Source organism: Euprymna scolopes, chromosome 9, assembly GCF_053919585.1.
Source record: "Euprymna scolopes isolate OS-2025 chromosome 9, ASM5391958v1, whole genome shotgun sequence".
Lineage (NCBI taxonomy): Eukaryota > Metazoa > Mollusca > Cephalopoda > Sepiida > Sepiolidae > Euprymna > Euprymna scolopes.
In genome coordinates this window covers 128720716-128746182 of record NC_136490.1, presented here as the reverse complement: position 1 = coordinate 128746182, position 25467 = coordinate 128720716, and the positions used below count along the sequence as shown (strand labels likewise).

The following is a 25467-nucleotide window of genomic DNA, read 5'->3' as shown; positions in this document are numbered from 1 at the left end:
ATACATATACATATCATAATCGTACATTATTACCTTTTCTTTAAGGTGAGGTTGGTTGGTTGGTCGCAAAAGATGCCATTCAGAAAAAAAGTAATTTTAAGAATTCCATCTGATGTCACTGTTGTATCGAATATGAAGCTCAAACTTAAACACAATATCTTGGCCTTCAGGTTAGGGTCAAAGTATAGAATATGTTCTGTCTATGGATAAGACAATAATATTTTAGTGTCCGTGTTCATGCCTGCCGTCCATGGAATTAAAAAAAATTGTCCAATTATGCTTAAAAAATCAAATCAAAATAAACAAGGCAAATAATTTATGTATTAAATTGAGGAATATAAAAGGATTATCTCCCTTACAATCAAAATTTTATTTCTTTTTCTTGTATAAGTTTAAAATATATGCAAATAAATAACACTGCAACCCGAGCAACGCCAGGCAGATACAACTAGTTGAAGATCTAATGTAAAGGATCTCATCTTGATCGCCTCTTTAGCTATTAAATAACGTAATTCAGATAAATCGACAGTATTTAATTTATAAAATAATTGTACAAAGGAAAGGTTAACAATAGAATAATTGTATATCAGAGTTGATCTGCTTAGGTTTAGTCCATTCGTGTGGGGGTGGTCTAACAACATAATAAGCCAAATCCTTGTTTGGGAAAACCCACAGTGAAAAGTAGGTATTTAAAAGAAGGCTATAAAATTTATCTGCAGGTTTTATTTTTTAAGTAGGGGAAAAATATGATTAAAAGGCAATAAAATCTCGTAATGAAGCATTAGTGTCGTTTAATTGTATTTCGCTCATTTCAAATCAAACAGAGAAAGATAAAACAAACAAAAAAATATTAAAATATTTTTCTATATATAAAACAAAGCCGTCTGTATGTGTGTACATGCGTCACGACATCGCAATTAAACGGTTGGTGTACCTATTTACTATGCCTCCCCACAGGACAGAGTTAGACACCAGGGTCGTTTTTTAACGTGGAGAAAAGGTACAAAAATAAAAATTGTCTCAGTCGTGAAGGATTTCTCCTCCACCAAAAGAGAACAAGAAATAGAAGTGCAGCATCTGAAGAACAGATACTACACTTTGATCGTGACCACAATTGGTGTAAGAGCCAAACTGACGATAGATTTAGAAACAATATCCCCGAACTAAGGTTTTTATTGGTGTCAGATTTGGTTTGGTTTGGTTGTTTTGTTTTACGGCATATCAACCCTTTTCAGGCTGAATCCAGTAATTATGGAAAAAGTGTTTAGGCTTCAAGTTCTTTATATCTTCATACATTTGTTAATGGAGTTTGGTTTTGTTGCCTTGTAGAGGAAAATTGTTCTTTTTGTTTTGAACTTTGCAGAACATGATTGAGTTTTGCAAAAGAAAAGAAAATAACAATAACATGAATGTTTGGTACATTTTATATCAAGTCGATGTCAGAAGTTCTTAAACCTTTACTGAAAGATATTTTTTTAAAATTAAAAGTATGTAAAGAAATGTCAGGGTCAATAATATTAAGAAGAAATTACTCTTTCTTTTTTTCATGAAATAATTGTAATTCTCAGCTAAATATTTTTTAAATAAACACGCATGAAGTGCGCTTGAAAGCCAAATCGCAACGTAATATTAGGAAAATAAACAAATATTTTACTTGTTTGAAATTTATAACATGAATATATTTCGGAGTTAAACTCCATCCTCAGTATGTTGTTTTCTTTCTTTTCTTCTTTCTTGCCATGTTGTAATGTTTGAGAAAGAAAAGTCTGTTTGTAAAGAGCCGCGCGTTGTATCTCAGCGGTTGTATTTTGAAATTTGGAACTGTGCGTAGGCAACGTGAGAATAACGTCAACGGTGTGAGTTCCATATAGAAACGTTGATTTAATTTGAATAAAATAAAATACGCCTCAAGTGCGCTTGAAAGCCAAATCATAACGTAATACTAGGAAAATGAACAAATATTTTACTTGTTTGAAATTTATAACTGGAATATTTTCTTACATCTGTCTTCTTACAGCAAAAATAATCGTCTGTTAAATATTCTTCAATAAAATAAATCTCGCTTTTTGAAATGTATTTATTTTAAATTGATCTGTTTATCGATGGGGCAATACTTTGATTTATGAAAAATTCATTAAAAAAAAAAAGGTTAAGTTAGAATTATTTACCACAGCGACAGCAGATTTATCTCCACCGATCTAATTTATTTTAATGTGTGTGAAAAGTGATAAGTACGTTTGAACACGAAAGGCATTAGCTTATTATTATTATTATTATAAAAACTAGTAGGACCTCAGGAAATTCCACAGTTGTACTCTTATATAATGTAATTTTTTAATATATCCGGCTATGAGAATCTATCTCCAAAATCCTTGTAGGAGTTTGTGACATATTTCTATTCCATGGACGTCAGGTGTGAACGCAGACCTCAAATATGTCTATTTTTTTTTTCAAGGGAGTCATCACTTTTTAAAGCCCAAAAGTCACTCGAGGATAAGGATTAATGAGTGTGATGTGGTCAGTGAGACAACAGCGTAGTGATCAGTAGTGGTGGAAATTGGATAGAATTTGATTATTTAAGGAGGCGATTCAATAAGAACTTGTTTACATTGGACTTGAAGATAAATATGCTGTGGTCAGCTAGAAAGCAGACCAGCGGAATAGAGTTCCACAGTTGGGCAATTCTAGGAAAGAAGCTTTGTTTACGGAATTTTAGTTTTGATTTAAGCACAGATAGAGAATGGGGAGAAATTGTTAGTAGTTGTTGTAGGTAAACGAGTACTTGTGAAAGTTTTGCGGGGGGGCACCATGGATTAAATCTCAAATGAGCACTTGCCATGAAAATAACGATAGAGCAGAGGCATCTCTTCGGTGAGAAAGAAATTACAAGAAAGAGAAAATGGCAAAACCTACCACGCTTCAAATCGAATCTTCACTCAAAGCGATTGCAAAGTTAAAAAAACAAAATTTCTTTTTCTTTTTTTCTTCTTTTTTCTCTTTTAATTATATATATATATATATATATATATATATATTCAATATTTTGTTGATTAAGGATTTTTTTTGTTGCTAAGATTGTGCGTACTTTGTAGTTGTTTAGATTAAAAAAAAAAAAAAAAAAAGATGCCAAATTTCTTCCAAATTGCTTAATACCTATGTAAAGCTATTATAAATGAAATTTTATAAACATAAGAAAACCCTACGTTGCTTAATCCACATTTCGATGATATTAATCGTCTTGTTCGTATTATTATTGAATCTCTGATTAAACGATTAACATTGTCGAAACGTAGATTAATCCACATAAAGTTTTTCAGCGCTTCTACACTATTGGAACGAAATTTCGGAAATCGTAAAACTGAATTCCACATGAAAACAATGATATCTATGTATTCCTCTTATTTTTAAGATGATTATAGCCAAAAATTATGAAAATCGATAGGGTAGAAAATCATTTATTAAAGAAAATAAAAAATTAGAATTTGATGAAAACTATCGTAAGACAGAGGAGAGTTCAAAAGGGAGGTAATTTTCCGTTTCGATTTAAAGATGGCGGTAATTTTTCACCTGCTAACACGATTAAAGTTGTTTTGTTTAATAATTCAGTAATATTCAGGTAATTTTGACTGCACAATTTGAAAGCTACCATTGTAACTTATTAGAATTGATTTTTAAAAAGTCTGTTGAAACCATCGTTTTTTATCTGAAAACTCCATTTATCGACTACAAAATTTCGTCCTAATAGTGTAGAAGCGCCAGTTTTTCTTAATGTTTATATAATTTCGCTTATATATATATATATATATATATATTAGTGTTGGGACGATTAACTGGAATCAGAATTGGGAATCGAGAAAATCGAAACATTTTAAGGTATCAGAATCAGTATCAATTGTATCTACTTTCTGATGCTAAAAACGATTCTTGTAATTGTTTTTTTTTTTAACTTAATATTCCATTATTGCTACTAAAGATGGTAAATATTTATTGATTTTAAACTACAAACAAAAACTAAATCGATAGATCACCCGCACATGTGTATTTTTTTACGTTCACGATAATATATATCTTATAGTACATGCGTTCTTACGGTATCCGAAAGTAAAGCAACTCTATAGCTAAATATTTGGTGATTATAAAAGAATCGGAATCTGTAATTTAAAACAGTAATTGTATCGGAATCAGGAAAATTTTTTAAATCGTCCAATCACTAATATATATATAGTCTTGGAAGTTTCTTTAAAACATATATAACTATATATATAAAAAAAAATTTTGTCCTTCGTTGAAACATTATTTTGTCAGTAAGTCCATCAATCTCCCATATCGCTAAATAGTTTAATTTACATGAACAAACAATAGTACCAATGTTCTTAAAGGGATCATCAGTTGTTTATAATGAAACACTGTTTCGAAGATTTAACAACAAGACAGCATAATAAATCATGGCTCCCCAGCAGTGTTGAGCAAACACATGAACAAAAATATTTTTGATACTGAATCTAGTTTTTTTCCATCAGATAAATTTAGGCTAACGAATTCATGTCATTTAAAAAAGTATTTTAATCTGTGTCATCCATTCCTTCCTCCATAAATTTATCTGCCTATTATTTATAAACAGCTTTTTTTTATATAGTGTTTCGTTGAATCCATTCTACCCCCACCTTCTTTGTTATTAATATTATTTTTATGTATTCACATTTTTAAATACTCGTACAATCTCTATGATTATTAGTTAATAAAAATATATAAGATATATTATTTTTAATTTATTTATTTTTAAAAGAGGGGGATGACACCCTAAAATGAAATCTGGAGACAAAGTCAAGCAAAAACTGAAGTTTATTTGTACTGGATATGGCTAAATTTACCAAGCCATTTATCATTCTGATAAAAGTGTTCACTAATAGGCCCGGAGACCAGGGTTCATCTTTGGTCCAGTCATACCAAAAACTTAAAAAATAGTATTGATGCCCCTTTGATAAACGCTCAGCATTATAAAGGGGGGGGGGATCAAGGACATGCGGAGTAATTCTGAGAATAGAATGATACCCTCCCCCCACAGCTTAGAAAAAAGAGCCTTTAGGTCGCTCTCAACTATAGCTTAGCTTGCATTGCAAAAAGGATTGGAATTTTATTGACGATTTGATAGAAGTGGGAGCACCATCTTGTATTTCTATTATTGTTGAAACTGTCTGATTATCTCCCTTTGCAGTTTGATGAGTTTTCGTCAGTTGAACAAGAGAATCAAGTTTGTAGATGCAAGTTGAAAATTTTGGTTGAAACGAAAATTGTCTGAACCAGCAAAAGTTTGATGGCTGAATATTGTCTAAAAGCCAAGGTAAAATTGCATTTCATTAAAATCTAATTAAAAAAAAAAAAAAGAATTGAAATGAATAAATTGGGATGAGCGGCTCGCAGTGACGGAGAGCAAAATGGCTGGGAAAGTTCACACCGGAATAGAGTGCACTTCTGATGCTAAAGCACTCGGACAAAACAATGGCAGGAGTAGCGTGGACAGAGAACTCTCAACCCCTACCTCACCTACACAAGGCCCCACCCCCACCCCCACCCCGCTAAGACAAAAGAAAATTAAAAATTCGAAGAATGTGGACTTGTTTTGCAGACAAATTAAGATTTTAATTTCTTTATACTGAAATGACTCGCTTCTTATATCTTGTAATTCTCCCGATGTATGTACTCTCGACTAACCTGACAGGCAGCAAAATCCAACCCCTTCACTGTTTAGGTCCCTAGATACCGAAAAGTCGTTTATTCTGATAGCTTATTCCGTCGGACTGCTAGACATTGGAATTCCCTTACTGTTTCCTGCTTCGCTGACTATACTTAACTGCAGAAGTTTAAATGTAATGTGAACAAACATCTCACTGTTCAACTCCTCACAATCTCCTGTTAGACACAATCTCATATAGTAGCTTCTTATGTTCCAAGTCGCCATGTGCCTTGTTTTTTGGGAAAATAGTATAAAACATATGTATAAGAGCCAAATATATCCTAAGATTGAGTTGCTATAGGGTACAAAACGAGCTTCGAAATCTAGTGGACAAGGATCTTTACTGCTCCCTACTTTCTTTTCGACTGAGCTTTTATCTATGCGCCCCCCCCCGTAAAACATTCACAACAAACACTCGTCCAGCTACAAGTGGTCAGCAATTTTCTTTTACTCTATCTGTGCCTAAAACTAAACGAAAATCCCATGAGCAAAGTTTCTTTCCTACAACTACCCATCAGTAGAACACAATACTCCAGGGCTGCTTCCCAGCTGACTATAATGTGGTTGTTTTCAAGTCTTATGTAAACAGGTTCTTGTTAAACCATCCTCTTAAATAAATAAACCCTACCCAAGTTCAACCATTATGGTATTGTTTAACCGGTCATCTGACATTCATTAATCCTTATCCTTGAATAGTTTTTGGCCTTGATAAGCGGTGACTCCTCCCCTCTCTATTTAATAAAAAGCAAGAAGGTCGTGGGTATGGTTTTAAATGCTATTCAAAATAATGATGTCCCAAATTTGGAAAGTTTTGAGTCTACCTATTTACAATGCCTCCCCACAGGACAGAGTTAGACACCAGGGTCGTTTTTTAATGTGGACTAAAGGTACAAAAATAAAAAATTGTCTCAGTCGTGAAGGACTGATTCTCCACCGAAAGAGAACAAGAAATGGAAGTGCGGCAACTGAAGAACAGATACTACACTTTGATCTTGGCCAAAAAAAAAACACTACTTAGTTAGCATTATTCCGAGATCTATTCCAACCAGAGGTGGTAGTATAGGGTGTCCAAAAAGTCACTGAAAAATAAAGAGACAAATTTAAGCAAAACTCTTCAGTGACTTTTTGGACATGCCGTACCTACCAGTCCCATTTACATGGGTCAAATAGATTTAGCCTTCTCAACGTCTCATACAAAGACCACATCACAAATGACAAAGTGATGCATGGACTCAGAGAAGCAGTCAGAATATATGTTTTATAAAGCTTATTTTACTAAATGAGTACAGTTGAACAGATGGACCAAAATATCTTGGTCCAGCTTTAATACTATGCTTGGGTCATTATTTTTACTAGCATGTTTGTCTGCTTATCCATTATTCCATGAACTTATTTTGTGTATTAGCATATAAAAAAAGATACAGACTCATACAAAGACCACATTACTGTTGGGTCAAATGAAGATGTACTGACCACTGCAAAATATTGGAAAATGAAGTTGTATAGCCATGCCACACTGTCATCAGATCTCACAAAGACAATCCTGCAAGGGATTTTACAGGGAGGAAGGAGGAGAGACAGAAAAAAGAAAGAGGGGAAGGACAATATCCGAGAGTGGACAGAGCTGGCTCAGGAAGGTTAAAAATCAGGATGGTTAGGGAAATGTGGTTGGCAGATTATCTTTAATGCCCCAATGGTCATTCAGACTAAGGGTCAGATGATACTTATGCTTGGTTCATCTATCATCGTGGATCGGTTGAGCTGCCCCCCCCCCATTGAGTTGATCACATCTCGAACTGAGACCGACCACGTCCGATGATCCGTAGAAGTAAGGGCCCAGAGTCAGATGATCGTAAGAATTTGTTCCATTACATCGTGATTTTAATCCTTGTAAAAGGCACACAAAATTGGTGCAAGATTCTATTCAGGAATTAATTTTACCCGTCCTGAGACGGGTATTAGTCTAGTTTCATAATAAAATTTTACTCTGCTATCCTTTCTCATAAAATAAAAATGGTCTTATTATTTTTTAAACAGTCCGATTTTTGACTTGGGTGATCCATTCACCATAAATACTTGCAATTTCATTACAATGAGTTTTTATTCTGTTTTAATTTTAAAATTTACTTATTACGTCATAAGTGTCGCCATTTTCTGTGTGTCTGTATTAAATTATGGAAGTACAGAATGTTCTTTACATTTGAAATTCAGATACAAAAGGCCTTCAAAATGTTCAAATTAGTAAACGTTTTATGCTATCATAGTTTAAATAACAGATGATACCTATAATGTTATCGTCTTATGAGTAAAATCTCTACATTAATAAAATTGTTACCACTTTTCGTGTGTGTGTGTGTGTGTGTGTGTGTGTGTGGATTTCTCGTCTCTGCGTGACTTCCATATGTTTTAATTAACTATTATTTGATTATTTGTTAAAGTGAAAATACAATAATGTAAGGTACTAAAACGAACTTTTTCAAAAATCCATTTACAAAATTAATTTAATTACAAATTATAATCTACTAGAATGCATTTTGGTTTCTTCACAAACAAATCAGCCATTTTAATTTATGTTTTAATAATTGAAAAAAAACAACAAAATTACTTTGTTACCATTCGAAGTTTGAAAGGAATTTTGCAGAATTTTAACTTTTTAATAGAAAGCTATTTCAGGTTTTAAAATTCTAAACAAATTTCCATTATATAGGGTAGAGCAGAAATAACAGACGTTTTTGAAATTGTTATTCCAGGGGTTAATATATAATATAAACACTGTGAATTTTTCATCAATTAATAGGTGTTTAAATCTATCAAAATTGAAAAATTATTAAACTTTCAGTAAGATAGAGTATTTCTGACATTTTTTTTTTGTTTACATGGAAGTCACCATGTATCAAGGCCCGGAGGCCACTCAGGGATAAGGGTTATTGTGTGTACAGCAATCAATGGGACAATATCGTAATAATATTTAGTAATATTAATAATATTTAGCAATATCGTAATAATATTTAGTAATAGAGATCTGATAAAGTGTCTTAAGGGGGCAGTTTATCAGGAATTTGTTTATGTTGGACGAAGACATCCAAGTTGTAGTCAGGTGGGAAACAACCAAACGGAAGAGAGTTCCACAGGCATGCACTTCTAAGAAAGAGGCTTTGTTCATGAAATCTACGTTTTGATTTAGGCATAGATAAAGAGTGAGGAAAATTACTGACAGTGGTTTCAGCTAGACGGGTGTTTTTTGTCAAAGATTGGCGAGGAGGGGACCAGAGATTTGGTCCTAAGAATGTCTACAGGGCCTCTATGACGAAAAAATGTGCTAGTACAAGACCATTTCTATCCCCACCCCTTTTCCACACCGTTTTTCCATTATTTTGTCCAGCCCCTGTAATAGCAATTTAATAAAAACCTGCCATTTCTGCTCCACCCTATATTAAAAGAGTCACAGTATTGCAAACATCCAATAACTTTATAAACAGAGATTAAAATGACATTATGTTAACAAAAGTAATTTTAAAACGATATGGTCTAATTAATAGTGATACTCTGATACGATAATAATTACATTAAAAATATAAATTAAATACTAATTTGAAAAGCTATAATGAGAAACTAAAAATACAAAAAAAAAAACAAACATACTGAAAACTGTTGGATATTAATGACAAACTCGGTGGACAAGTAAAGCATGTTTTTGTTGTTTTACTCATGTTTATCCCAAACAGGCATTGAAGCATAAGGACTCCCATGAATTAGGGAACATAACTGCGGAAACATTTTAAGTAGGGAGTTGAGTAGTAAAATATCTATTTACTTTACACTTAAGTTTTTGCAGGTTAGTAAAATAGGAGAAATAGGATACAGTGAGGGAATTTCAAAGTCTAGCGGTTTTAGGGAAGAAGCCTTCAGAATAGAAGGTTTTCTGGCATTGGAGGTCTTCTACAGTGAAGGTGTGGGATTTTGCTGCATGTCAGGTATTTACGTCGAGAGAGCACATTCTGTTAAAGTACTTATAAAACAAGCCGAGCATGCCACGAGTGAAAAATTTACTTTTACCATGACTAATGTTTGTGCAAAATTAAAAAAAAAAATCCACTGAAGGTTCAATCCTCAGTGTGGGCAACCGAGAAATACAATTGCGAATTACTTAGGACCTCTATCCAGTCATGGCTGACGGAACAAGAGCATGCTAACCCCATGAAGTAAATAAAGGGTTCCGCTAGAAATTCTGTCCAAATTCCCGAGCTCGACAGAAACATTCCCGAGTTTGACAAGATACACCTGAAGAAGGTTGGAGGTTATATCGACTGAAACGTTATGAAAATCACAGATGAGAACAATAGTCCGATAAATCCAAATAATACGAATAGTCCAAATAATTTAAATAATCAAAATCATCAATCATTATCTAAAAAAAAAAAAACAACAGAAACAGAATGTGAAATTCCAATTTATACAAAATGCATTTGTTTCGCTTGTAACCATGTAAATAAAGTATCAATATGAACTTGATCGAACATGTTTTCAGAACTTTTTGAGATGGAGCCAGCTTGTGCGTAATGATTGTTTTTATGAATTGCGATCACTGACAGGACTTCGAACTGTTGAGTCTCCAATCAGGTTATTAATTAATTCTCCTAGATACTTGCCGCTTGCTCAGTAAAACCAACTCCAACTCGAATCGCTGACCCACACGGGCATTATTACTGATTGGCTATCGTCTCTTGTAACAGTGGAAGTGATGTAAATTGATCCATGATTCAAATTGACCACTAACGAAATATGAACGAGGTCATAAAATGTAATCATTACAGGTCAAGGAACATCAACTTATATAAGCCATGAACTGCCAGGCATAAACAATTTCCAATTTTTTTTTTTTTTTTTTGATAAATCCAATTGGATAATGATTAATAAAAACTTCTTTCCTCTTTGTGCAAAGATAACATTCCTATAAACCCATAATACTAGCGTGCTATAAATGTTTTATCTATATACAGGGTGGAACGATAAAAGTGTCGCCCTAAGAAAAACAACACTACAGCTTTATTTTAAAACTTTTATTGAAAAAATCAATTCAGGTAAATTCATTATATAGTAGAGCTGACATCTATTCAATGTAGCTGCCTTCAGCCTCAATAACCACTTCGATATGGGTCTGGAACTGGAAGCATGCCTTTTCCACAAGCACCAGTGGGATTTTGGCGACTACTTGATGGATGGTGGTGATCAGGTTGGCTTTGGTGTAGTAGGCTGTTATATTGATGATGTTCTCAACGTATGATTAAACGAAGTAGTCCGGCATGTTCGGGTTGAGGGTGGAGGAGTGGAGGCCAGTGAGAGAAGGGCACAAAGGCGTCGCACTCCTTCTGAAGTCAAGCCTTGGTCTCTTTGGACTTGTGAGCCAGCACTGAGTCCTGCTCCCACATCCAGGGTCTACCAGCAGCCACTTGATTGAAGCGGGGGAGGGGATTACCACACTTTTCAGCACATCCAGGCACACTTTGGTGTTGACTTTCAAGTTGACTTCCAAGATGTGAGGTGGCATGATGTGACCTAACGCACCATTCCAAGATTAAAAAAAAACTGTCATAAAAACAACAAACGGACCTCTACGTTCTGATTATCTGCCCCAGCAACAACATGGCAAAAAAAAAAAAAAAGAAAAAGAAAGACATACTGAAGATGAAGGTTTCCTTCGAAATATATTTATGAATTTCAATAAAAATTTCAAACAAAATAAATGTCTGTTTATTTTGTAATAATGCGTTGTTTTGGCTTCAAACCTATATAATACGTATTTATTATATATATATATATATATATATATATATATATATATATATATATATATATATATGAGAGAGATTTGTTATTGTTGTTTTTTCAAGCGATACATACGGTTAATATTGGCTCCGCCTCGAAGCTCATTTTTTTATTTACTTAGAAAGTCGCCATTTTTAATTTGTTTGGACGTATATAACATTTTTATTTATTTATTATGTTTAAAACAGAGAGAGAGAGAGAGAGAGAGAGAGAGAGAGAGAGAGAGAGAGAGTGTGTGAATGAGAGACAAAACGGAACAAACCAAGTTATGTGTTCATCAACGTTTCGTCTTTATTGTGAGACTTATTTCCATTATTTTACTCACACACACACACACACACACACACATCTATAATATAAAGCTGAACATCTGTGTGTGTGTGTGTGTCGACGATTATAGAAAACTGATCACATATAATGATAGAAGATGTATCGAGACACAGGAATGGGTATGTTTGATCTGGCATAATGATGATTCATTAAAATTGTGGGGTCTGCGTACACGCTTGGTCCACAAAGTATGGAAATAAAAAATTTAAAAAAAAAAAAGTTTACAAATGTTTTTGATATAGATGTACATAAGAATACTTTGATAAGTATGTTTTAACGTAAATAGGGATGATATAATAAAATTGTGGGGTCTGCGTTCACGCCTGGCCTCCATAGAATGGAAATAGGCACAAACTTTAATAAAGACTTTTCATATCTATCTGAGTAAGTATACTTTGATAATTATGTTTCAGTTTGAAGAAATATGGTATAATAAAATTATGGGGTGTTCGTTCGCACCTGCCCTCCATAGAATGTAAATATGTCACAACGTTTAACAAGGTTTTTTAATATAGATCCACAGAATATTGTGATAAGTGTTTCAGTGTAAACAGGTATGGTATAATAAATTATGGGGTTTATCTATTTTATTTTTACTTTCATCATATTTTGCTTCGGTTTTGATACCCCTAAATTCGAAGCTATCTCTTTACAACCCTTCCTTTTCATAACCTATCATACTTTCATAAATCAGAGTCCATTTTCTCTAGGCTGTTTTTGAACCCAGTCAACGACGGGTACTTTTGCTAGTATATATATATATATATATATATATATATATATATATATATATATATATATATATATATATATATATATATATATATATAATGAATAAGTAAAACTTGTTTACAAACTTCGTTATAATAATCATTTGCTAATATATTTCCTCTGGTGAAAACGCATTCTTGAAACTCCACAGATTAAGGCAATATTAATGTCTTTTTGTCGCACAATAAGTTCTTGTAAATTATAATTTATACTCTTTGTGTTCTTTATATATATATATATATATATATATATATATATATATATATATATATATAGAGAGAGAGAGAGAGAGAGAGAGAGAGAGAGAGAGAATTTTTCATGTTTCATTCCCGAAAGACATCACTAGACTATAGGTATAAAACATTAACGGTTCTGTGTAGCATACATGCCATAAATATATTTCCATACTACTACTACTACTACTACTCACTGTCGGAATAGATATTGAATATATATATATTTCTTTATAGATTATACGTAAAAAAAGAACATACTTTATCCGCACATTATAAATGCTCAACTTTAAAAAAAAGGTAGAACGAGAATCTTTCGTCTCATGATTTTAACTTAATTTTCCTCATTTATTTTATCATCATGAAGAAGTTCCCCGAGAATGGGGACGAAACATTGATATTTTTCTGATGCTATATATACACTTGAAGCCTGTAGAGAATGGTTTCACTCAAAGATACTAAGAAGAACTGTCTTTGCTCTATATGCTACCTTCTTGCAACTGCCATTAAAATTGACTTCCAGACTTTCTGTATACGAAATATGTATGCCATTTCCAAGGAAGTTACATTCGGCATCCAACCCCCTACCCATCTCCCTAGTCCATCAAAGAAACAAAGTTAGACAATGATGGACCTTTCTGTTTCATGACTTCTATTTCCTACCCTCTCTCTCTCTCTCGCTCTTCCCTCTCTTCCTTACAGATTTATCTCCCTTCATTTCACCTGCCCTATATCTGAATACTTACTTGTTTTCGGTTTATTTTCTTCGTTTCTTTTATATTTTTATTGCAAACATTTCCCCCTTTTTTTTCTTTAACGTCTAACCCTAAACAGGACTTCTTCCCCGCTCCCCTGCCACATTTGCATTTTATTTCTCTCTTTAAATTTAAATATCTTGCTACCATAAAAAAAAACAAAAAAAACGAAAAGTAGTTCTTTATTTCTTCCCTTGACCTTACGTCTCAATTTCTTTCTTTTCTTTCTTTCTTTTCCTCGATATGTACTAAATGACTGCCGCTCCAGCATTTGTGCTTTTCTCTTACTTTTTAATACCATCTTGCTGGAGGTGGGGAGCAGTCAGAGAGGAAGAGCCACCGCTGCCACGACCACCATCATAATCAGCAGATGTGCGCATGCGTACGGGAGAATGGCGAGGGCAGGCACAAGGGCAAATCATTGGTATAATAAAACTACCTTGCTTCTTCATCTGATACCTGGATCTCCTGGCCAGGCGTACCTCCCTACTCCCGGCATTTGAACCCCACACTCTTCCACCTCACCAAGACAATAGAACAATTGTTGTCTGGAAGTCTTCGAGTCTCTGTTGAACTGTAATAATTCCAATGCAGCATATTCACTATAATCTCTCTTTCTCTTCCCCTCCCCCTCCCTCTCTCTCTCTCTCTCGTTTTCTGTCTTCCTCTCTGTGCATGCAAGCATGGAAACATGCACCATATTTTTTCTGATGTTTTTTTTATTATTTGTTTTTATTCTAATGAATCTAATAATTAAACAAATGACCAATCAAAAGCAAGGCTTAATTCACTTCAATAAGTCTGAGAAAGAACTAGAGTAGCCAAGTAGAAATTTAGATGCATGGCAAGCGGCAGCAGCATAAGCGGTAAGTGGATGGGCGACCAACAATGAATGATGCTGGGGTTTTTTTTTCCAATCTAGTGGAAGATAAGTAAAAAAAAAAAAAAAAAAATTCACTACTATTATTGTTATTGCTGTTGTTTGAAAAAGAAATTCCAAGAGAAAAAAAAAACAACAAAAAAACCCTCAAAATACCCTTTCAACGTTTCGCCTTCATGTAGCGAAAGCTTTTTCAAGAGTGGCAAGAAAGTTTCATAAATAAAAAAATTAGCACCAGCGAGAATAGTTGTATCTTTATATTTATACAACTCTTCTCGTCTGAGCTACTTTATGTTATCACTCTTGAAAAAGAACTTTTATAACATGAAGGTGAAACGTTGAGATGCCACTTTTGAGTTTTGTCTTAGCCGGACAATTTATCATAGATGTTTCAACCATGCATGTTCTTAGTTAAAGGCGTTTCACAGAATTGCAACAAAATAGAAACCATGAAACAAAGGACAAGGTAAAGAATGAATAAAAAAGCTTTCGATGAAATTCAATGTAGTGATCAGAAAGTGACTAATTCGGAATATTTAATCTTTTATTTGTTTTGTATCTAACTGTATCGGAAAACTCATTTCTTCTCGGTTCAAATTAAAGAAGAGGGAACCCAACAAGTCACATTTTTTGTCTGGTATATACATAAGAGTTTTCTGATTTACGCAAACTATTGCATATAGCATAAAATTATTATATTTAAAAGTTGTTTTTTTTTTTTTTTTTTTACTTAGGAGTCACCACTTATCAAGGCCCGATGGAAAAAGCATGCATGCTCCCAGTTCCGGACCAGTATCGAGGCGGTTATTGAGGCTGAAGGCGGCTACATTGAATAGATGCCAGCTCCACTACATAATCAAGTTACCTGAATTGATTTTTTTTAAATAAAAGTTTAAAAATAAAGTTGTAGTGTTGTTTTCCACCATGTATTCTATATTAACTTTTATTCTAAAGTACTCTTTTAGAGAATTGTAAACTAATTTCTTTTACGTATAAGTCACCACTTATCAAGGCCCAGAGGCCACTCGGGGATAAGGGTTAATAAGCGTACAGTAATCAATGGGACAGTATCGTAGTAATCGTTAGTAATGGAAATTTTGTAAACTGAATTACTTAAGCAAGTTCTTGATGAACCGTTCCCTTATGTTGAACTTGAAGACAATCATATTGTAGTCAGCTGGCGAGCGGGGAAACGGAAGAGAATTACACAGGCGTGCTGTTCTAAGAAATAAGCTTTGTTCATGGAATCTACATTTAGGTTTAGACACAGATAAATAGTGAGGGAAATTTTTGATAGCGGTTTCAATTAGACAAGTGTTTTTCGTGAAAGTCAGGGCGGGGGGGGGGACCATAGATTAGAGCTTAGACGAGCACTTGTCATGAAAATAATGATAAAACAGAGTCAGGCTTGCAATGTCTCTTCTGTGGGAAGGTGGTTGCAGAGAAGAGAAAAGGGCATCTCCTACTAGCCTACAAAGTCTATTTTGAACTCTGTCAAGACAGGATAAGGTCTTTCTAGCAGCTCCTGCCCAGATGTGGCAACACCACTCCATCTTTGGATGTACTCTGTTCTTATACAGATAGAGAATTGCATCAGCAGTGAGATATCTACTGGAGCGGTAGAAGGATCCCACCATTTTTCCAGCGACCTTGGCAACAGATTTGATGTACGTATTCCATTTCAGATCAGGAGTAAAGGTCAGACTGAAGAGCTTGTCAAAACATGGAGCCTCCTCAAGACGAAAGCCATTCATTTCAACTGCTACCAGACGGAGATCAAAGCATTGATAATGTAAAGAAAAGATAGAAGCTTGGTTTTTAGATGCATTAAAATTAACCAACCACCTCTTTCTCCATTATATTACGTGGGTGCAAAAATAATGTTTTTTGACGTTCAACTTTATATAAAAAAAACGGCATTATTTTTGCACCCACCTAATACCACGTGATCAAGATCAGAGGAGAGAGAATAATAGAGAACTTGATCATTTCAGGCCTTTAAAGTGTTGCCATAAATGGTTGTGTCGTCAGTATAAATGTCTACGAATGATGTTAGGGTGTGATTTTGAAGATCGGTTTCTTTTTCGTGACTTCTATTTTCTTTTCCATCGTTTATAGAAGATTTTATTTGAATGAAATCTATGATTGTTGAGCTGGATTAAATCCGACGATATGAAATAAAATGGAGGTGAAAGGACCTGAATACTTAACGTTTCGCCCGATTTATGCGAGCTTTTTCAATGACCATCCCTCTTGAAAAAGCTCGTATAAATCGGGCGAAACGTTGAGTATTCAGGTCCTTTCACCTCCATTTTATTTCAATGAATTCTATAACAAAACTTAAATGTTTACCTAGGTACAAAAATTTTATAAGTAAGTTTCTCAAATCAATGTTTACTTATTAAGAACAGTTTTCTTGAGTTTTGTTTTGTAGTTATCTGCTCTCTTTCACCTTTAAAATCCTTCATAGCAGGAGGAATTAAATTTCATATTAAATATTTTGATCGAGTTTGAAAGTGCTATTTTGTTTTCTGAAAAAAAAAAAAATTAAAAAAAATTAATGGCCATAAAAAAAACAATGTTGGTGACTTCATTGGGAACAGGCCATTAATTAAAAAGAAATTGGTTAATTGTTTTTATGAAATAATCCTTGTTGATTGCTGGGAAAAAGAATGCAATGTCTATTTTTATCAAGCTGAAAACAGGTTGAGTGAACAGCGAAAAGAAAAAAAAACGGGATTAGGAGGCACAGGTTCAAAATCAGATGAAAAGCTGAAAGGTGTCCTCTCTTGTGAGAAAACTTAAAACAAAACCGTGTTTTAATAAAACTATAGACAGAGTTGAATCAGTTCTTTTTTTCAAATGTTTACATTTTTTTTTATACAGTGGTCACCACTTATCAAGGCCCGGAAGCCACTCAGGGATAAGGGTTATTGCAAGTACATTTCGCTGCTGAGGTCTTTAAATGTCAGAAAGCTTCCTACTCTATTAGCTTATTCGCTCGAACAACTAGATTTTGGAATTCCCTTCCTGCTACCTGGTTCCCTGATTGTACTGATATGCAGAAGTTTAAATGTAACGTGAACCAACATCTTGTTAATCTTTCCTAGGCATGGACCCAAGTGGCGTCCAAGTGGCGATGTACCTTGTTGGGGATGAACGTGAGTTAAAAAACAAAACAAAAAGAAAAGAAAAGAGAAAAAAAGGAGCAAAAACACATTTTTCCAAAATTACTGAATTCGCAATTAAATAACCTGAAAAGTGTCGATATGCCGTAAAACAAAACAACCAAACCTCCTCTTTGGCGAAAAAGGAGATCAAATAAAGAAATATTATTAATTTAAAAATCACTTGCAAAAAAAAGGCTGTTTACTTAAGGGGGTGGTTCATTAGGAATTTGTTAACGTTGGACTTGAACACATCTAAGTTGTAGTCAGATGGGAAGCAGGCAGACGGAACAGAGTTCCACAGGCGTGCAGTTCTAAGAAAGAAGCTTTGTTCATGGAATCCACATTTTGATTTAGACACAGATAAAGAGTGGGGGAAATTTTTGACAGTGGATTCAGCTAGACGGGTGTTTTTCATGAAAGATTGGCGAGGGAGGGACCAGAGATTGGAGTTCAGACGAGCACCTGCCATGGAAATAACGATAAAACAAGGATAGGCTCGCAACGTCTCTTCTGTGAGAGAGAGGTTGCAGGGTAGAGAAAAGGGCATCCCCCACTAAGCCACGAAGTCTATTTTGTACTCTGTCAAGGCAGGACCATCTATGAACGCTGTATAATGAGGGTCAGAGAATGGTGGATTATGTGTGGCCACCATCGGCCTCATTCTTGTTATTACGAATGCAGATTTGGTATCTGTTTGTCTGAAATCTCTGTTCATTATAACCAGGTCTCCAAAGTTCCCTAGAAACTTCATCCTTTGGAGTAATCCGGTTTAACACACATCGGGTGAACACCATTTTGCATTGTATATAGTAGTTTTGTAGATGCTACAAGAAAGAAAGGCACATTTTCAGCCACTCTGAAATGGATGAAAGAACCAATGTTTCTTTCGTTCTCGAGTTACTTATCCTTTTTACGTCATCATGTCTGAGTGAATGATGACGTGGACAAAAATGCGAAGACCGTACAAGGAGGATATTTTAGGGAAATGCTAGATTTAATTGGGCAAGTGTTTCCTGCTAGTTTCTAAAAATAAATAAATAAAAATTAAAAAAAAAATCATATCGCAAACAAAGAAAGAAAAACTCAACAACAACAAAATTATTGCGGGTATTTTCGTAATAAAGATATTAAAAAAAAAAAGAAAAAAAAAGAGGATTTTACCGAGAAAATAGGTTTAACGAGTTTTTAAAAATCCGAACTATGTGCACTGTCTTTTATCGACAATAAACAATTTACTTTTTATTTTCCAGGGAAAGCAGGTTTTTTTTTAATGTTTTAAGAGAGACTTTGTAAGAGAAGATCAAGATAAAAAAAAACTTAGTGATTACATAATTGCAAAAAAAAAAAAATAAATAAATAAATAAAAAATATTGTTAATTTTATTTCTTTTATTTTTTGGGTGTTATGTGATGACCCTAAAAAAATGCCACCCATGAAATCGTTTATAAAATATATAATCCCAATCATATTTGATAAAAATAAACTTCAATCTATACCTGACCTTCCCACCAAATTTCAGCCATAAATGTTCAACAGTTTTTCTTTTGTCAGCGTTGAACGAAATGTACATCTGGATACGACTTGCAAAATTGTCAATAACGCATACATTCCTCTCTTTGCTCTGTTGCTACCAGATCAGATTATCTGAAGATACTAACCTCCTTACTTAAAATGCACCAGGCATTAATATAATTCTCTTTCCCTTTGCAAAACTCAATCATCTTCAACAAAAAAAGAAAATATATATATATATATATAATCCTCTACAAAACAACCAAACCAAACATCATGAATAAATATTTGAAGATATAAATAACGTGAAGCATAAAACTTTTTTTTTTCAAAATTATTTACTGGATTCAGCATTAAATAACTCAAAAAAGGTTGATAAGCCGTAAAACAAAACAACCAAACCAAACTCTGCGAATAAATATTTGAAGATCTAAACAAGTTCAACCATAAAACCTTTTTTCAAAATTATTGGATTCAGCATTAAATAACCTGAAAATGGTTGATATACTACAAAATAAAACAACAAACCTCTCTTGGCACTGCTCTAACTTGAGCCGTGATACCCTCTCTTCAATTACATAATAGTGTGGGGAATTGTTTTCCTGGGCATTATCTTTGAGATAATCCCACAGATGAAAATTTGAGGGGGTTATGGTCCGATAAGTGTGAAGCTCGCTTATCATCACACCTTCCACTGATGAAACGATCACCAAAGTGTGCTTCACATATTAAACTTATTCAGTGCGAGATTTGATAATATTTCACATATATGTCTTTTAGAGGGTGTTTGGTTCTCTTCCACTGCAAGAACTTAAAGGGTTGGAAAAGTGGGATTGAGAAGGCAGCACTCCCAAGGGGTGGGGGATACTCCGACCTGCAAACAGTGCTTGAACAGCCCTGTCAGCATTCCTTATTAAGAGCGCCTCAGGCGATTAGCAATAACTTAACCCTTTTCCCCAAGAGAGAAGGCAAAGCTCTGCGAGGGTGGACCGCCTAGAACTGCACAGAACTAAACTCGCACCGCAATATCAACAGGATCCAGATCATTACAGGAACGGTCTAGTCTCTGTTGATTTTGAGGGCCAAGGATAAAAATTCCTTAACCGGAGCGAAATTCTTAGAGAATCAAATATAGGGGGGAAAAAACTAATTTACACTCATTTGGCGTATTCCACTGCAAGACTTTGAGAGTGTGGACTGACGTGGTGTCTGTTTATGTGAATAACGAGTCGAATGAATAAGAGATTGAATGAAGGTAATTAACTACGCTTAGAAAGAAGACCAACGTCTGCGCTAGATGCGATGTTTGAACTAACGCCGTGTCAATTACCTTAGTTAAGTGCTTAATCGTCGCCGCACCTTTTCAGCTGTCTTTCTGATAAGTGCCTAGGTGTGACCATCAAAGACAATACTCTATGTGTAAAGTGTATAATACAAGCTTATGGAGAGAATTCTGTTACTTCTGACACTTAGACAAGGCTGTAATTGAGAAGAGTTTAGCTCTTGCTCAAACCTTACGACTGTCTCAACACATAAACAAACATTTAAATAACTATGTCTAACTAGACGTTTTTAGCCCATTAAAAACGTTCTTAGCCCATTAAAAACGGGCAAAAGTTATAGACCGTTGACTTAAAATGAGCTCTTCATGCCAAACTGATGATTGAATATGGTTAAATTTGTACATATATTGAGGTTTTTCTACTATTATAGAAAAGGGATTTCTTTTTGTGTGTGCATGTGTGTGTGTGAGAGAGTTTGGTCTCTATGGACTCGGAAACGGCTGAGCCGATTTTTTTTTAATTTCACATAAAGGTAATTAATGTGCCTAGGTGTGTTCTTAGATAGATTTTGTATCGGAATGTGTCTGATAAGTATCCCAAATTAATAATTAAAAAAAATCCGATTAAAGAAAGAAGCTCGCTTTAGAACAAAGTTAACACTTTTATACAACCAAACATCACAAATGCATTTGAGAAGTTTTAGCACTGAACAAACAGAAAGACCTGCTGTAGAAAATTAACTGTAAGTTCTTTTATAAGACAGGGGCACGCTCAAAATGAATGCTTCTTTTTAGAGCACAACTGAACCATGGTATATGACTTTTGTACGTTTAATATTAATTCAGATGATTATGTAAAAATAATTTCATAAAAACAGTGGGTTTTTTGATAAAACAGAAGCGTGTTCGAAAAATAAATGTTTCTGTTCAAAGTACAATTGAACAATGATACTTGAATTTTGCATTTTAAACTTTAAGTACAGGCATTATTTACAGATAAGTTTATGAATTCAACAGTAGATTCTCTACAGTGCAACGTAGATTACAATGTATTGTGGACTAAATCGTCACTGCGGAGAGGTATATGAAGCTTCCTCCTAGTACACTGCGGTGGTGGTGGTGGTGGTGGGGTCCCTAGCTAAAGCAGGCAATCAATCGATTTGATTAAAAAAAAAATGGGTGATTTCACTGATTTTGATGACAATAAAAGTATGGGAGGATGGAATATTTGTTGATCCTCATTCAATCCCGGATAACGTCGGGTTTTCCTGCTAGTACATATATAAGATTGTTGTTCCATTTAGGAATCTCAATGGTCCAACTTTTGTTTAGGGACTTTTCGTTCCACATTCTTAATGAAAACGTTATATTATTTAATAGAGATATTGGAAAGTAATTTTGAATGATTAGTTATGACGTCATGACCTTTGAAAATGTTACTTCGTTCAAGCAATGTTAACGTTATATTCATTAATTAAAAACATGTATTCTTTAATATACTTATGAGTATGTCTTCGTTGTTCTCCTCCTGCTCCTTTTTGGATCAGGCTATCTGAAGATATCGACTTTCTGACTTAAATGTACCAAGCATTGATGTTATTATGCAAAACTCAATCATGTTCCGCAATGTCAAAAACAATTTTTCATCACAAAACAACCAAACTAAACACCATGAATGAATATTTGAAGATATATACAACTTAAACAAATTTTTTTTCTAAATTACTGAATTTACTATGAAATAACCCGAAAAGTGTCGATATGCTGTAAAACAAAACACCCAAACCAAACACCATGAATAAATATTTGCAGTTATAAAGAACTTGCCCTCTATCATGCTAGAAGACTACTCACACTGAGAGTATCCTGTACCTCTACAAGGCCACCATTCGCTCATGCATGGAGTATTGTTGCTACATCTGGGTTGGTGCATCTACCACTTGTCTCTCCCTCTTGAAGAGGGTCAAAAAAGAGTCTTCAATCTATTAGGCCCCATTTTGTCAACTAAGATCCAATCCCTGTCCCATCGCTGCAATGTTACATCTCTGTGAGAATGTGCTCTGATGAACTTTTAACACTTGTGCCCCCGTCGACATACATATCCCCGACAAATCTGCTTAGCAACAAAATCACACCCCTTCGCTGCTGAGGTATTTAAATGTCAGAAAGCTTCCTACTCTATTAGCTTATTCGCTCGAACAACTAGATTTTGGAATTCCCTTCCTGCTACCTGGTTCCCTGATTGTACTGATATGCAGAAGTTTAAATGTAACGTGAACCAACATCTTGTTAATCTTTCCTAGGCATGGACCCAAGTGGCGTCCAAGTGGCGATGTACCTTGTTGGGGATGAACGTGAGTTAAAAAACAAAACAAAAAGAAAAGAAAAGAGAAAAAAAGGAGCAAAAACACATTTTTCCAAAATTACTGAATTCGCAATTAAATAACCTGAAAAGTGTCGATATGCCGTAAAACAAAACAACCAAACCTCCTCTTTGGCGAAAAAGGAGATCAAATAAAGAAATATTATTAATTTAAAAATCACTTGCAAAAAAACGGCTGGTCTTATTCTGTTCGCTATGTTATCCCTGACCATCTTCTATCCATTCAGTAGCAGCTTCATCAATGATCCCCCCCCCTCAGCTCCGTCCTCGTATAATAATAATAATAATAATAATAATAATAAACATCTATCATCATTATCAATCCAGTTTTTAACAACAACATCATCTTCATCCTCCTATTTGATCCCCCCTCAATCGCCCCCCACCCACTCACACACAGAGTAACCCACCTTTTTATCATGGCAGCTATCATCACCCCCACGATTTCTAATCAATATTGCCAACTGATGTGCAATCTGTCGAACTGTTCATTCCATGTCACTAAGCTATTGATCTCTGCTTCTGAATTGCTACATTGGAAATAGGATTAACTTATTAGGATCAAAAGTGAACCCCACCCCCCTCCCCGCCTCCATCCCCCTTCAACCTCTAGTATTCATAATTGAATTTAAGCTGAACCTTCGCCATTATGCAACGAGACGGCCGGGCAGGTGAGACACGTAAAAATGTGGAAGATCAAGTTTGACTCAACAATTTAACTCTTAAAGAAGAATTGATTTCAAAAACTTATAACTTCTTTAAAGACAACACAAAACAGTCGTCAGCGTTCTGGGAATGTGTCACTTGCTCAATTTCTTGTTTTTGCTTTTTTTTTTTTCTACCTCTTCTCTAGGGGAGGTTAGACACAAGATCAGATGAGGTTTCTCTATTTTATTTCCAAATACATACATACATACATATGTTGTATTTTGTGTACAGAAAGTTGTTAGATGAGACAAGTCATTGGTACCGTCGGTTTCAAACCGGATAATTAGGACCGTTTAAGATATCCATATCAAGCTCTCATCTCTGAGTATTGGCTGAAGAGAGCTTGACATGGATATCTTACATGGTCCTAATTATCGGGTTTGAAACTGACGGTACCAATGACTTGTTTCATCTAACAACTTTCTATACACAAAATAAAAATATATATATTTTATTTTCGGATTTTCCTTTCGATTGAGCACTCTGCTGGATTTCTTTTTCTAAAAAAAAAAAATAATCATATATATATATATATATATATATATTATTATTATTATTATTATTTCCTATAATAATTATTAAATTCCTACAGACACTAGTGTTTCATCATTTCGGAAATCATCAGTGCAGGGTGTCACGATTAACGCCAGTCAAGAGAATCGAACCCCAGCAACAGAAGTCATATCTGGCTTCATTAGCAAGGATCTAAACCATTCGGCTACCGTCAACCGCGAGAGATACAGTTGAAATTAAACATTTATTCTCATTAAATACTTTTAATGTCAGTCAAAGTGATCTAATCATTATATGACGTTCAGCGCATATAAGCTAAGTGACGGACTGAAAGTGCTCAACGATAAGGAACGAGTTTCTTAAAGGGGCTGACATTATTATTTACTAAAATAATTATCAAATACAGACACTAGTGTTTCATCCTTTCGAGAATCATCAGTGCAGTGTGTCACGATTAACGCCAGTCAAGAGATTCGAACCCGGTTTGGGCGGAAAATGGAATAATATATATATTATTCCATTCCCCCCCCCAAACAAGGTACCACTTTGATACAGGGGGGCTACTATCGGGGACATAAGTTGCAAGGATACTATGTAGGGAGTTGAGCAGCAAGATGTCTGTTCACACTACACTTGAACCTCTGCATGTCAGTACAGTTGGGAAAACAGGAATCCGGAAGAGAATTCTGGGGAAGAAACTATTAGAGTAGAAGGCCTTCTTACATTTAAGGATCTCTACTGTGTAGGGGTGGGATTTTGCTGATTGTCGGGTTTGTCGGGAATATTTATGTCGAGGGGGTATAAGGGCCTGTAATTCGTCAAAGCATCCACCATTAAAATACTTGTAGAACAGGAAAAGAGATGAAACATTTCGTCGATAGGACAGAGGTTGAAGCTGGGATGAAAGTTTGGGACCTATTAGGTAGGAAACTTTTTAACATTATATATGGATCAACTTACTATTAAAATGTTTTAACTGAATTTCTTATTAAAATGAGTTGTCTCCCTTGATTTAAGCATCAACAAGGAAGGCAAATAACGTTGGAGAACTAATTTCTACCGTAAAGGATTAATAAATTATTATTCGATATGTTAATATCTGTAACAGAGAGTGGATGACTGTATAGTAGCACAACAGCTGTAAAACAGCTAATAAATACAAATGACCGAGCCGTGCACGAGGTGACGGCACGACGAGGAAGAAGGAAATAAAAAATTATAAAAAGTATTTTTTTTTATCCCCATGCATCAAATGTGTACCTAGTGACCCTAACAATATTAATATTATAGTATTTATGGTATAGTCTGACTTCCGGTTTCTGTCGATTATTTGACTCGATAATTAGACATGGTCAACAGGGCGAGAAGGC

The 25467-nt window shown here is 34.6% G+C and overlaps 1 protein-coding gene across 7 annotated transcripts in view; it reads right to left on the bottom strand.

Annotated features, from left to right (window-relative positions):
* Positions 1–25467, bottom strand: part of LOC145284828 (myocyte-specific enhancer factor 2C-like) — a 347716-nt gene that overhangs the window by 224790 nt on the left and 97459 nt on the right. The window contains exon 1 of one of the 7 annotated variants that reach the window (XM_080133801.1): positions 34–52. The exons of the other annotated variants lie outside the window; for them this stretch is intronic. The gene's annotated coding sequence lies outside the window, so the exon portion shown is untranslated. Of the gene's footprint in view, positions 1–33; positions 53–25467 lie in introns of those variants that run through there. 7 annotated transcript variants of the gene reach the window in all.